Source organism: Arachis hypogaea, chromosome 11 (assembly GCF_003086295.3).
Source record: "Arachis hypogaea cultivar Tifrunner chromosome 11, arahy.Tifrunner.gnm2.J5K5, whole genome shotgun sequence".
Classification (NCBI taxonomy): Eukaryota; Viridiplantae; Streptophyta; class Magnoliopsida; order Fabales; family Fabaceae; genus Arachis; species Arachis hypogaea.
Genome location: NC_092046.1, coordinates 107,990,337 through 108,001,866, shown reverse-complemented (window position 1 = coordinate 108,001,866; position 11,530 = coordinate 107,990,337). Strand labels below are relative to the sequence as shown.

Genomic DNA, 11,530 nt, shown 5'->3' with positions numbered 1-11,530 from the left:
GCCAATTGGCGTTTTGTATGCCGTTCGGTAGGCCCATAATGCATCGGTGAGCTTGGCACTCCAATCTTTCCTATTGGGTTTCACAATCCGTTCTAAGATGCGTTTAATCTCCCGATTGGAAACCTCGGCTTGGCCATTTGTTTGCGGGTGGTAGGCTGTGGCTACTTTATGCATGATGCCATATTTCCTCATTAGTCCGTCCATTCTTTTGTTGCAAAAATGTGAACCTTGGTTGCTCACGATTGCTCATGGCGACCCAAATCTACAAATGATATTATTTCTCACAAAAGAAAGGACCACATTAGCATCATCCGTCCGGAGGTATTGCTTCCACCCATTTGGACACATAATCAACGGCGAGTAGAATGTAGAGGAAACCATTAGAATTTGGGAATGGCCCCATGAAGTCAATTCTCCACACGTCAAAAATCTCACAAAATAGCATAGTTTGTTGGGGAATTTCATCCTTCTTAAGAGATATTACCAAATCTAATGCATTGAGAACAAGATTTACAAAAATGAGAAGAGTCTTTGAAAAGAGTTGGCCACCAAAAGCTACAATCTAGGATTTTCCTTGCCGTTCTTTGAGGTCCAAAATGGCCTCCTCCTTCGGAGGAGTGGCAAGCTTCCAAGATTGAGTGGAATTCGGTTTGTGGAATGCACCTTCGAATTACTTGATCCGCCCCACATCTCTAAAGGTATGGGTCATCCCACACATAGTATTTGGATTCGCTTTTTAGCTTATCCCTTTGATGTTTGGAGAGATTAGGAGGGAAGGAGCGAGATACTAAGTAATTGGCGATTGGTGGATACCAAGGAATAGTTTCCAAGATTGCATGCAAGCCCTCAAAGGGAAATGAATCATTGATAGGAGTAGCATCGCCTTTTGTATGTTCAAGGCGACTTAGATGGTCCGCCACTAGGTTTTGCGTACCACTCCTATCCTTGATTTCCAAGTCAAACTCTTGCAACAATAAAACTCATCTAATCAATCTCGGTTTGGATTCCTTCTTAGCCAACAAATACTTTAATGCCGCATGATCCGAGTACACTACCACCTTTGAACCGAGAAGATATGCTCGGAATTTGTCCAAGGCAAAAACAATGGCCAAAAGTTCTTTTTCGGTAGTAGTGTAGTTGGATTGGGCTCCATCTAATGTTTTTGATGCATAGGCTATGACATATGGATTCTTACCCTCGCGTTGTGCTAACGCGGCTCCCACGGCAAAATTTGAAGCATCACACATTATTTCAAATGGCCGACTCCAATCCGGCCCTCGCACAATGGGAGCTTGGGTTAATGCTACTTTGAGCTTGTCGAAAGCCTCCATGCATTCCTTGCTTAAATCAAACTCAACATCCTTTTGTAGCAACCTTGAGAGGGGCAATGCTACCTTGCTAAAATCCTTGATGAATCTTCGATAAAATCCTGCATGTCCAAGAAAAGAGCGAAATTCCCTCTCGGAAGAGGGGTAAGGCAAACTAGATATGGCATTAATTTTAGCCGGATCTACGGAGATACCATCTTTTGAAACAATATGTCCTAAAACAATGCCTTGCTTGACCATGAAATGACACTTCTCAAAATTTAAGACAAGGTTGGTTTTAGTATATCTTTCCAAAACTTTTTCAAGACTATCCAAGCAATGATCAAAGGAATCACCATATACCGTGAAATCATCCATGAATATCTCCATGCATTGCTCTAGAAAATCCGCAAAGATGCTCATCATGTACCTTTGGAAAGTTGCCGGTGCATTGCATAAGCCGAATGGCATACGCTTGTAGGCATAAGTTCCAAAAGGGCAAGTGATGAGTGGATAATTTATACGCTTTTTGGCATTGTTTTTAGTATGTTTTTAGTATATTTTAGTTAGTTTTTATTATGTTTTTATTAGTTTTTATTCAAAAATCATATTTCTGAAATTTACTATGAGTTTGTGTGTTTTTCTGTGATTTCAGGTATTTTCTAGCTGAAATTGAGGGACCTGAGCAAAAATCTGATTCAGAGGCTGAAAAAGGACTGCAGATGCTGTTGGATTCTGACCTCTCTGCACTTGAAGTAGATTTTATGGAGCTACAAAGGCCCAATTGGCGTGCTCTCAATTGCGTTTGAAAGTAGACATCTTGGGCTTTCCAGAAATATATAATAGTTCATACTTTGCCCGAGATTTGATGGCCCAAACCGGCGTTCCAAGTCAGCATAAAAATTCTGGCATCAAAATGCCAGAACTGGCATAAAAGCTGGAGTTAAACGCCCAAACTGGAACAAAAGCTAGCGTTTAACTCCAAGAAAAGTCTCTACATGTGAAAGCTTCAATACTCAGCCCAAGCACACACCAAGTGGGTCTGATAAACCACTATTTTATGGTTTATCTTGTGCTCAATTGAGTGGTTTTTATCTACTCTTTATCCACTTATTCATACTATTTGCATGGTTTTACATTTGCCTTCCTAATTATGTACTTTGATTGAAAACATGCTTCTTTGATCTTATATTTGCTTATTATTAATCCTCTCATATTACCATTAGATGCCTTGATATGTGTGTTAAGTGTTTTCAGATATTATAAGGCAGGAATGGCTTGGAGGATGGGAAGAAAGCATGCAAAAGTGGAAGGAATGCAAGAAGTTGGAAAAATTGCTAAGTTGTCCAGCCTGACCTCTCTGCACTCAAACAGCTATAACTTTAGCTACAGAGGTCCAAACAACGCGGTTCTAGTTGCGTTGGAAAGCTAACGTCCGGGGCTTCGATTTGATATATAATATGTTATAGTTCCCCTGACGCTAGGCGACGCGACCGCGTGATCCATGAGGCCGCATCGCAGTAACGGAAATCCAGCGTGGTAAAATTCGAAACCAGCGAATTCTTGACTGTTTCTGACCCAGTTTGCGGCCCAGAAAACACAGATTAGAGGCTATAAAGTGGGAGACTGCATCCATTCATAGGAGGCTCTAAAATTCATAATTTTAGGAGTAGATGTAGTTTTTTAGAGAGAGAGGTTCTCTCCTCTCTCTTAGGATTAGGATTTAGGATTTCTCTTAGTTTTAGGAGTGCCTCTAAATCCCAGGTTCAATGTTCCTTTAATTTATGTTTCTCTTTTATTTTGATACTTTTATTTGCATTTGATTTATGTTGCCCAATTGGCTTATGAACTTTTCATGATTAAGATTTGGATGTTCTATTATAATTCGAGGTATTTCAGATTCAAGATTTCTTTCTTATGTTACTGTTGCTTCCCATCTGAAGGCATTTTTATCCCAGCAAATTTACTTTTCCTCTTTTGGTCTTGGTTAAGGAATCAGTAACTCAGGAGTTATCCAACTCAATAGCATAATTGTTATCTTGCCAATTGGTTTGAACTTCAATAATCCCAAACTTTTCTTAGGAAATAAATAGGATTCGAAGAACAAACCAATTTGTCCCTTGACCTTCCTTTGCTTTGGTAAAGGTTAACTAAGTGGAATTGAGATTCAACTTTCATTACTATTGATAAGGATAATTAATCTGGACCTCCAATTTCTAATACCTTGCCAAGAGTTTATTTTTATTATTATTATTTTATTCCCTCTGCCATTTACTATTGTTGCTTCTTATCTTATACATTAATAGAACTTGTCATATAACATATTCCCACCTTACTTCCAAAACCCCAATTTACAAAACTCATAACCAATAATAAGAACACCTCCCTGCAATTCCTTGAGAAGAAGACCCGAGGTTTGAATACTCGGTTATCAATTTCAAAGGGGTTTGTTACTTGTGACAACCAAAACGTTTGTACGAAGGGATTTTTGTCGGTTTAGAGACTATATCTACAACGCGACTGTTTTTATGACATTCTTTGCTGGTAAAAAAATCCTAACGTCAAAATGGCGCCGTTGCCGGGGAATTGCAAACGTGTGCCTTATTATTGGTTATTGTAAATATTTTATTTTTGCTTGTTTATTTGTTTTTGTTTTTATTTTTGCCTTTTCGTAAATTAAGAGGTTATTGATTTTTATTTTGTTATTAAAAAAATTTTTTTTTTCAAAAAATTTGTTGTTAGTGTTCATCTTGATCTTCAAGTTGTTCTTCGTGTTCATCTTGACCTTCAAGTTGTTCTTAGTTGTTTTCTTCGTTTCGATCTAAAAATTTAAAATTTGGTGTCATTTTATTGTTTTTCTCTTTCATCATTAAATTCAAAAATATTTTTTTAATTAATTTTTTTTCGAAAAAAAAAATTTCAGATTTTTATTTTTAAAATTTTTATCTTATCTTATCTTATTTCAAAAATCAAATTTCAAAATTCAAATTTAAAAATTTAAAATTCAAATTTCAGATTTCAAATTTCAAATTTCAAAATTTAAAAATTCAAAGTTTCAAAATTTAAAAATTCAAATTTTCAAAATTTAAAATTCAAAATTTCAAAATTTAAATAACCTTTTAATTTAAATTTGTTTTTATTTTTATTTTTAATTTTTTTTGCTATCATGAACTCTCACCCCTTTGGCTGAGTCTGGTTACAATAATGTTGCAGGAAGAAGAAATTACAATGAGAACAGGCATCAAGGTTGGAACAATCAAAGATGGGAGGAGCCACAAGGATTTGATCAACCCTCATGGCAACAACCACCTCCAGTGGACTATCAACAACCACCACCATATGCCTATTAACCCTTTCTTCAACATGACTTTGGACCACCATACTTACAAGCCCCTTTCCACCATTCATCTCCATATGACCCTAACCCACATCCACTATACCAACCACCTTATGAACCAAATGAACCATACATAGATCCACCCCAAACCTCCATGGAGAAAGCACTTGCCAATCTAAACTCTACTATACAAGCTCTCGTCGCCCAAATCAGACCACCAAATACCTTCAACAATCATCCCTCAAGCTCTAGTGCACTTCCTTTTCAACCATAGAATGATCTCTCCATCCCATCACCATCATCCATGGAAGAGCACCCACATCCATCAATCCAAGAGCAATATAATCCCAATGATGCTATTGACATGGAACAAGAGAGAAGGGATCATCTTCGCGAATCCATACTTCATAAGGAGCTAGAGGAGGCCCTAAAGGTGAAGGTAGTAAATACCCTTGAAGATGAAAGAACAATTGAAAGGAGTTGTCATGGAAAGCAAATCATCAAGGATGAGTACGATTTTATATTAAAACTACTGGACAAAGCAGTAATTATTAAAGAGGAAAAAATGGTTGAAGACTTGCGAGATGCTAAACCTCCATGGGAAAGTCAAGACATAGAGCCTCATTCCAAGACGGTTGCATTTGATGTTGAGGAGGGTGTACAACCTCCAAGGCATACCCTGGTTGAAGACTTGGAAGAGGTTGAAATTGAAGAAGCTTACAAGGAGGTGAAAGTTGTCAGAGAAGAGCACAAGGGAGTGGAGCTTGCAATTTCATTAGAAATACCTCCCCCTAAGTTACCATCATCCTTCACAACATTCAAGTGGGTAAAATTCATTCCCTTAGCTTTCTAATTCCACTTGAATATGGGCTACTGGAGACGGATGGTCAACTTAGAGCTCTTTGTGGCATAGAGAGTAAGAGGAAGATGGTTAGTGGTTGGAGTTGTCTAACAAGGTTCAACATGGTTGCATACTCAAAGTTTAAATGCAAAGGTTGGTATAAAACTCAACTGAATGGGTCTAGGAAGCTGTTTGGATGTCTCAGTGAGAATTCCAACTGTTCACCACCCAAGTGGAAAAATGATGATCAACAAGAAGATGGGTGCAAAGGCAAGGTCTGGGACCCCGGAATTCATCCCAGAAATCAACACTCTTGGGGCCTGGTCACTTGCTTTAACTTACTTGAAGGCTTTCTGCGCCTAGTTTGGGACCCCGGAGGTTACTGGAATCACAAACATTGGTGGAGATTCCTGGATGAGTTCAAGCACAAGCCACCATAACAGGGAGCTCATCAAATGTCCAACTTAAGGACTATAACTAAAAGTGCTAGGTGGGAGACAACCCACCATGGTATGATCGTTCCCTTTTCATTACTTAGTTTTATCTATTTTTGAATTTTATTTTGTTATATTGAACCTGGAGTTTTGCATCACATTCATATTAACACTGCATTCTGCATTTTTCAGATTATAAAAAAAAAAAAAGCGAGCACGCGACGCGACCGCATCAGCGACGCGTTCGCGTCGCAAGGAGAGAAGAGAAAATAAAAACGAACAGAGAGTCACGCTGGAGCAAGGCTGGAGATGTGCCAGTGGCACAATTCGTCCCACGCGACCGCATCGCTGACGCGTCTGCGTCACATGGGAACTTTGGCCTCCCACGCGACCGCGTCACCCACGCGGCCGCGTGCCCTGAAAATCGACGTAAAAAAGGTGCTTGGCCGAAAGTTGTGCTAGAGTTGGGCTGGACTCGTGCTGGAAGCCCAAGCCTCCCACGCGAACGCGTGCCCCATGCGTCCGCGTCATATTGAAGATAAGGCCATTCACGCGATCGCGTCGAACACGCGATCGCGTCACCCAGAATTTTGGCAAAAAGAGCTTCGAACAGAGAGTTGTGCGACCGCGAGGCTGCACTCGTGCCACTAGCATAAATCGAGTCACGCGATCGCGTGCCCCACGCGTCCGCATCACTCAACCTTATCGCGCACCACGCGACCGCGTCACCCACGCGACCGCGTCGCCAGCGTCGCACAACCTATCCAGATTAGTGCCAATTTTCTTATCTTTTCTCTTCTAATCCTAATTTCTTCCCTCTCTCTCCTTTCTCACTTTCTTTTTCTACTTCTCATTCTTTTTCACTTTCATTTTATTTTATTTAATTTATCTGCATACTTTCATTCATTGCATATTTTTATTTTTCTAAAGTTATTATTGGTGTTCAAATATTCTTATTAAACTGTTACATCTTTTCTGGTATTTTCTTGGTACTTGGTGACTTGTTTAAATTCTGATTGAGTAATATTATTTAAATCAATGCCAATCTTTTATATTTGTATTACTTTTGCATTGATATGAATTTATATTATCTCTCCTCTCCCACTCTTTTCCCCATTGTTGCAAATTTTGCACCATTGGTATGCCATGGCTTCTATTGTTTTCTCACTTACATGTTGAAGCTTCCATGTAAATGAGACCCTTATCATTTGGCATTAACCCATACTTCTTTTATTTTCTTATCTCTATTTCTGGGTTACTCTTCTTCCCTTTTTCTATCAGGATGGCCACTGATGAGCGGATAATTTATACGCTTTTTGGCATTGTTTTTAGTATGTTTTTAGTAGGATCTAGTTACTTTTAGGGATGTTTTCATTAGTTTTTATGTTAAATTCACATTTCTGGACTTTACTATGAGTTTGTGTGTTTTTCTGTGATTTCAGGTATTTTCTGGCTGAAATTGAGGGACTTGAGCAGAAATCAGATTCAGAGGTTGAAAAAGGACTGCTGATGCTGTTGGATTCTGACCTCCCTGCACTCAAAATGGATTTTCTGGAGCTACAGAACTCGAAATGGCGCGCTTCCAATTGCTTTGGAAAGTAGACATCCAGGGCTTTCCAGAAATATATAATAGTCCATACTTTGGCCAAGAATAGATGACGTAAACTGGCGTTCAACGCCAGCCTTCTGCCCAAATCTGGCGTCCAGCGCCAGAAAAGGATCCAAAACCAGAGTTGAACGCCCAAACTGGCATAGAAACTGGCGTTCAACTCCACAAATGGCCTCTGCACGTGCTACACTTAAGCTCAGCCCAAACACACACCAAGTGGGCCCCGGAAGTGGATTTATGCATCAATTACTTACTCATGTAAACCCTAGTGACTAGTTTATTATAAATAGGACCTTTTACTATTGTATTAGGCGTCTTTTTGACCATCTTTGGATTACCTTATGATCCTTTGATCACGTTTTAGGGGGCTGGCCATCTCGGCCATGCCTGGACCTTCACTTATGTATTTTTGACGGTAGAGTTTCTACACTCCATAGATTAAGGTGTGGAGCTCTGCTGTTCCTCAAAGATTAATGCAAAGTACTACTGTTTTCTATTCAATTCTTCTTATTTCGCTTCTAAGATATCCATTCACACCCAAGAACGTGATGAAGGTGATGATTATGTGTGACGCTCATCATCCTTCCCCCTTATGAACGCGTGCCTGACAAACACTTCTGTTCTACATGAATTAAGCTAGAATGAATATCTCTTAGATCTCCTAACCAGAATCTTTGTGGCGTAAGCTAGAATGATGGCGGCATTCAAGAGAATCCGGAAGGTCTAAACCTTGTCTGTGGTATTCTGAGTAGGATTCAATGATTGAATGACTGTGACGAGCTTCAAACTCGCGATTGTTGGGCGTTAGTGACAGACGCAAAAGGAGGGTGAATCCTATTCCAGCATGATCGAGAACCGACAGATGAATAGCCGTGCTGTGACAGGGTGCGTGAGCATATTATTCATTGAGAGGAGGGGATGTAGCCACTGACAACGGTGATGCCCTTGCATAAAGCCAGCCATGGAAAGGAGTAAGACTGATTGGATGAAGATAGCAAGAAAGCAGAGGTTCAGAGGAACGAAAAGCATCTCCATTCGCTTATCTGAAATTCCTACCAATGATTTACATAAGTACCTCTATCCCTATCTTATTATATAATATTCGAAAACACCATTATCACTTTATATCTGCCTGACTGAGATTTACAAGGTGACCATAGCTTGCTTCATACCAACAATCTCCGTGGGATTCGACCCTTACTCACGTAAGGTATTACTTGGACGACCCAGTGCACTTGCTGGTTAGTTGTATCGAAGTTGTGACAATTATGAATTAAGATCAAAGCACCAAGCTTTGGAGCCATTACCAGGGATTGTTCGAGCCTGGACATCACAATTTCGTGCACCAAGTTTTTGGCGCCGTTGCCGGGGATTGTTTGAGTCTTCGGCAAGCTTTTGGTCTGGTAACATCAGTGCCAGATTCCCTTTTGATCCGGCAACAGCACCAAGTTTTTGGCGCCGTTGCCGGGGATTGTTCGTGTTTGGACAACTGACGGTTCATCTTGTTGCTCAGATTAGGTAATTTTCTTTTTGTTTTCTTTTCAAAAATTTTTCAAAAATATTTTCAAAAAAAAATTTTTTCATCTGTTTTCGAAAAAAATAAAAAGGTTTTCAAAAATTTATTCAAAATTTTTAAGAATGAATTCTAGTGTTTCATGAAGCATGTGAAGCCTGGCTGGCTGTAAAGCCATGTCTAAATTTATTTGGACTGAGGCTTGCAATTTGTTATAAAGAGCAATATACTCTCGTGTTAAAGACTAAAGCTTGGCTGGCCATTGGCCATGTCTAGTGTTTTGGACTGGAGCTTTCTTTGAAAGCTTGGCTGGCTAGTGAGCCATGTCTAAATTCCTGGACTGAAGCTTTAGACTAACATGGCAAGATTCTTGGAATTCATATTAAAAATTGTGGAATCCTTAATTTTCTTTTTCATATAATTTTCGAAAAATATAAAATAAAAATCCAAAAAAATTAGAAAATCATAAAAATCAAAAATATTTTCTGTTTCTTGTTTGAGTCTTGAGTCACATTATAAGTTTGGTGTCAATTGCATATGCATCTTGCATTTTTTCGAAAATTTCATGCATTCATGGTGTTCTTCATGATCTTCAAGTTGTTCTTGGTAAGTCTTCTTGTTTGATCTTGACGATTTTTTGTTGTGTCTTTTCATGTTTATCATATGCATTCTTGAATTCTTAGTGTCTAAGCATTAAAGAATTCTAAGTTTGGTGTCTTGCATGTTTTCTTTGCATTAAAAATTTTTCAAAAATATGTTCTTGATGTTCATCATGATCTTCATAGTGTTCTTGGTGTTCATCTTGACATTCATGGCATTCTTGCATGTATTCATTGTTTTGATCTAAAAATTTCATGCATTGCATATTTTTCATGTTTTTCAAAAAAATTTCAAAAATAAAAAAAAAAATCTTTCCCTTTTTCTCTCATCAAATTCGAAAATTTGGATTGACTTTTTCAAAATTTTTTAAAATCAAATTGTTTCTCATGAGTCAAATCAAATTTTCAATTTGAAAATCTTATCTTTTTCAAAATCTTTTTCAAAAATCAAATCTTTTTCAAAATTCTTAGTTATTTTCGAAAATTCCAAAAATATTTTTCAAAAATATTTTTCTTATTTTTATACCAAATTTTCGAAAATAACATAAACAATTAATGTTTTGATTCAAAAATTTGAAGTTTGTTACTTGCTTGTTAAGAAAGATTCAAACTTTAAGTTCTAGAATCATATCTTGTGATTTCTTATGAATCAAGTCATTAATTGTGATTTTAAAAATCAAATCTTTTTCAAAACTAATCCTATCATATCTTTTCAAAATATCTTCTTATCTTATCTTGTTCAAAAATATCTTTTCAAAATATCTTTTCTAACTTCCTAACTTCTTATCTTTTCAAAATTTGTTTCAACTAACTAACTAACTTTTTGTTTGTTTCTTAATTTTTTCAAAACTACCTAACTAACTCTCTCTCTCTAATTTTCGAAAATATCTCCCTCTTTTTCAAAAATTTCTTTTTAATTAACTAATTATTTTTATTTTTATTTTTATTTCAAAAAAATTTTCGAAAAATACTAACAAATTTTCAAAAACCAATTTTCAAAAATCACTAACTCCTTTTCAAAATAATTTTCGAAAATTATACCTCCCCCATCCTATTCTATTTATTCATTCATATCCTAACATCTCATCTCACATCTCTTCCATTCTCACAGTAGTGTTTCTTCCTTTATACTACATTCTTTGTCTCCCACTCTTTTCTTCCACTCACAAAGGGATCCCTATACTGTGGTATAAAGGATCTCTATTATTATTATTATTATTATTTTTCTGTGCCTTCTTCTTTGTCATATGAGCAGGAGCAAGGATAAGAACATTCTTGTGTAAGCAGATCCAGAACCTGAAAGGACTCTGAAGAAAAAAATTAAAAGAAGCTAAAATACAACAATCCAGAGATAACCTTTCAAGAATTTTCGAACAGGAAAAGGAGATGGCAGCCGAAAATAATAATAATGTAAGGAAGATGCTTGGTGACTTTACTGCACCTAATTCCAATTTACATGGAAGAAGCATCTCCATTCCTGCCATTGGAGCAAACAACTTTGAGCTGAAACCTCAATTAGTTTCTCTGATGCAGTAGAACTGCAAGTTTCATGGACTTCCATCTGAAGATCCTTTTCAGTTCTTAACTGAATTCTTGCAGATATGTGATACTGTTAAGACTAATGGAATAGATCCTGAAGTCTACAGGCTCATGCTTTTCCCTTTTGCTGTAAGAGACAAAGCTAGACTATGGTTGGATTCTCAACCTAAAGACAGCCTGAACTCTTGGGATAAGCTGGTCACGGCTTTCTTAGCCAAGTACTTTCCTCCTCAAAAGCTGAGCAAGCTTAGAGCTGATGTTTAAACCTTCAGACAGAAAGAAGGTGAATCTCTCTATGAAGCTTGGGAAAGATACAAACAGTTGACCAAAAAGTGTCCTTCTGACATGCTT

The 11,530-nt window shown here is 37.6% G+C and overlaps 1 non-coding gene across 1 annotated transcript; it reads right to left on the bottom strand.

Moving 5' to 3' along the window:
* Window positions 1-11,422: 11,422 nt before the first annotated feature.
* Window positions 11,423-11,530, bottom strand: LOC112724451 (small nucleolar RNA R71). The gene has a single exon (XR_003163612.1). It is a non-coding gene; the product is annotated as a small nucleolar RNA R71 (small nucleolar RNA).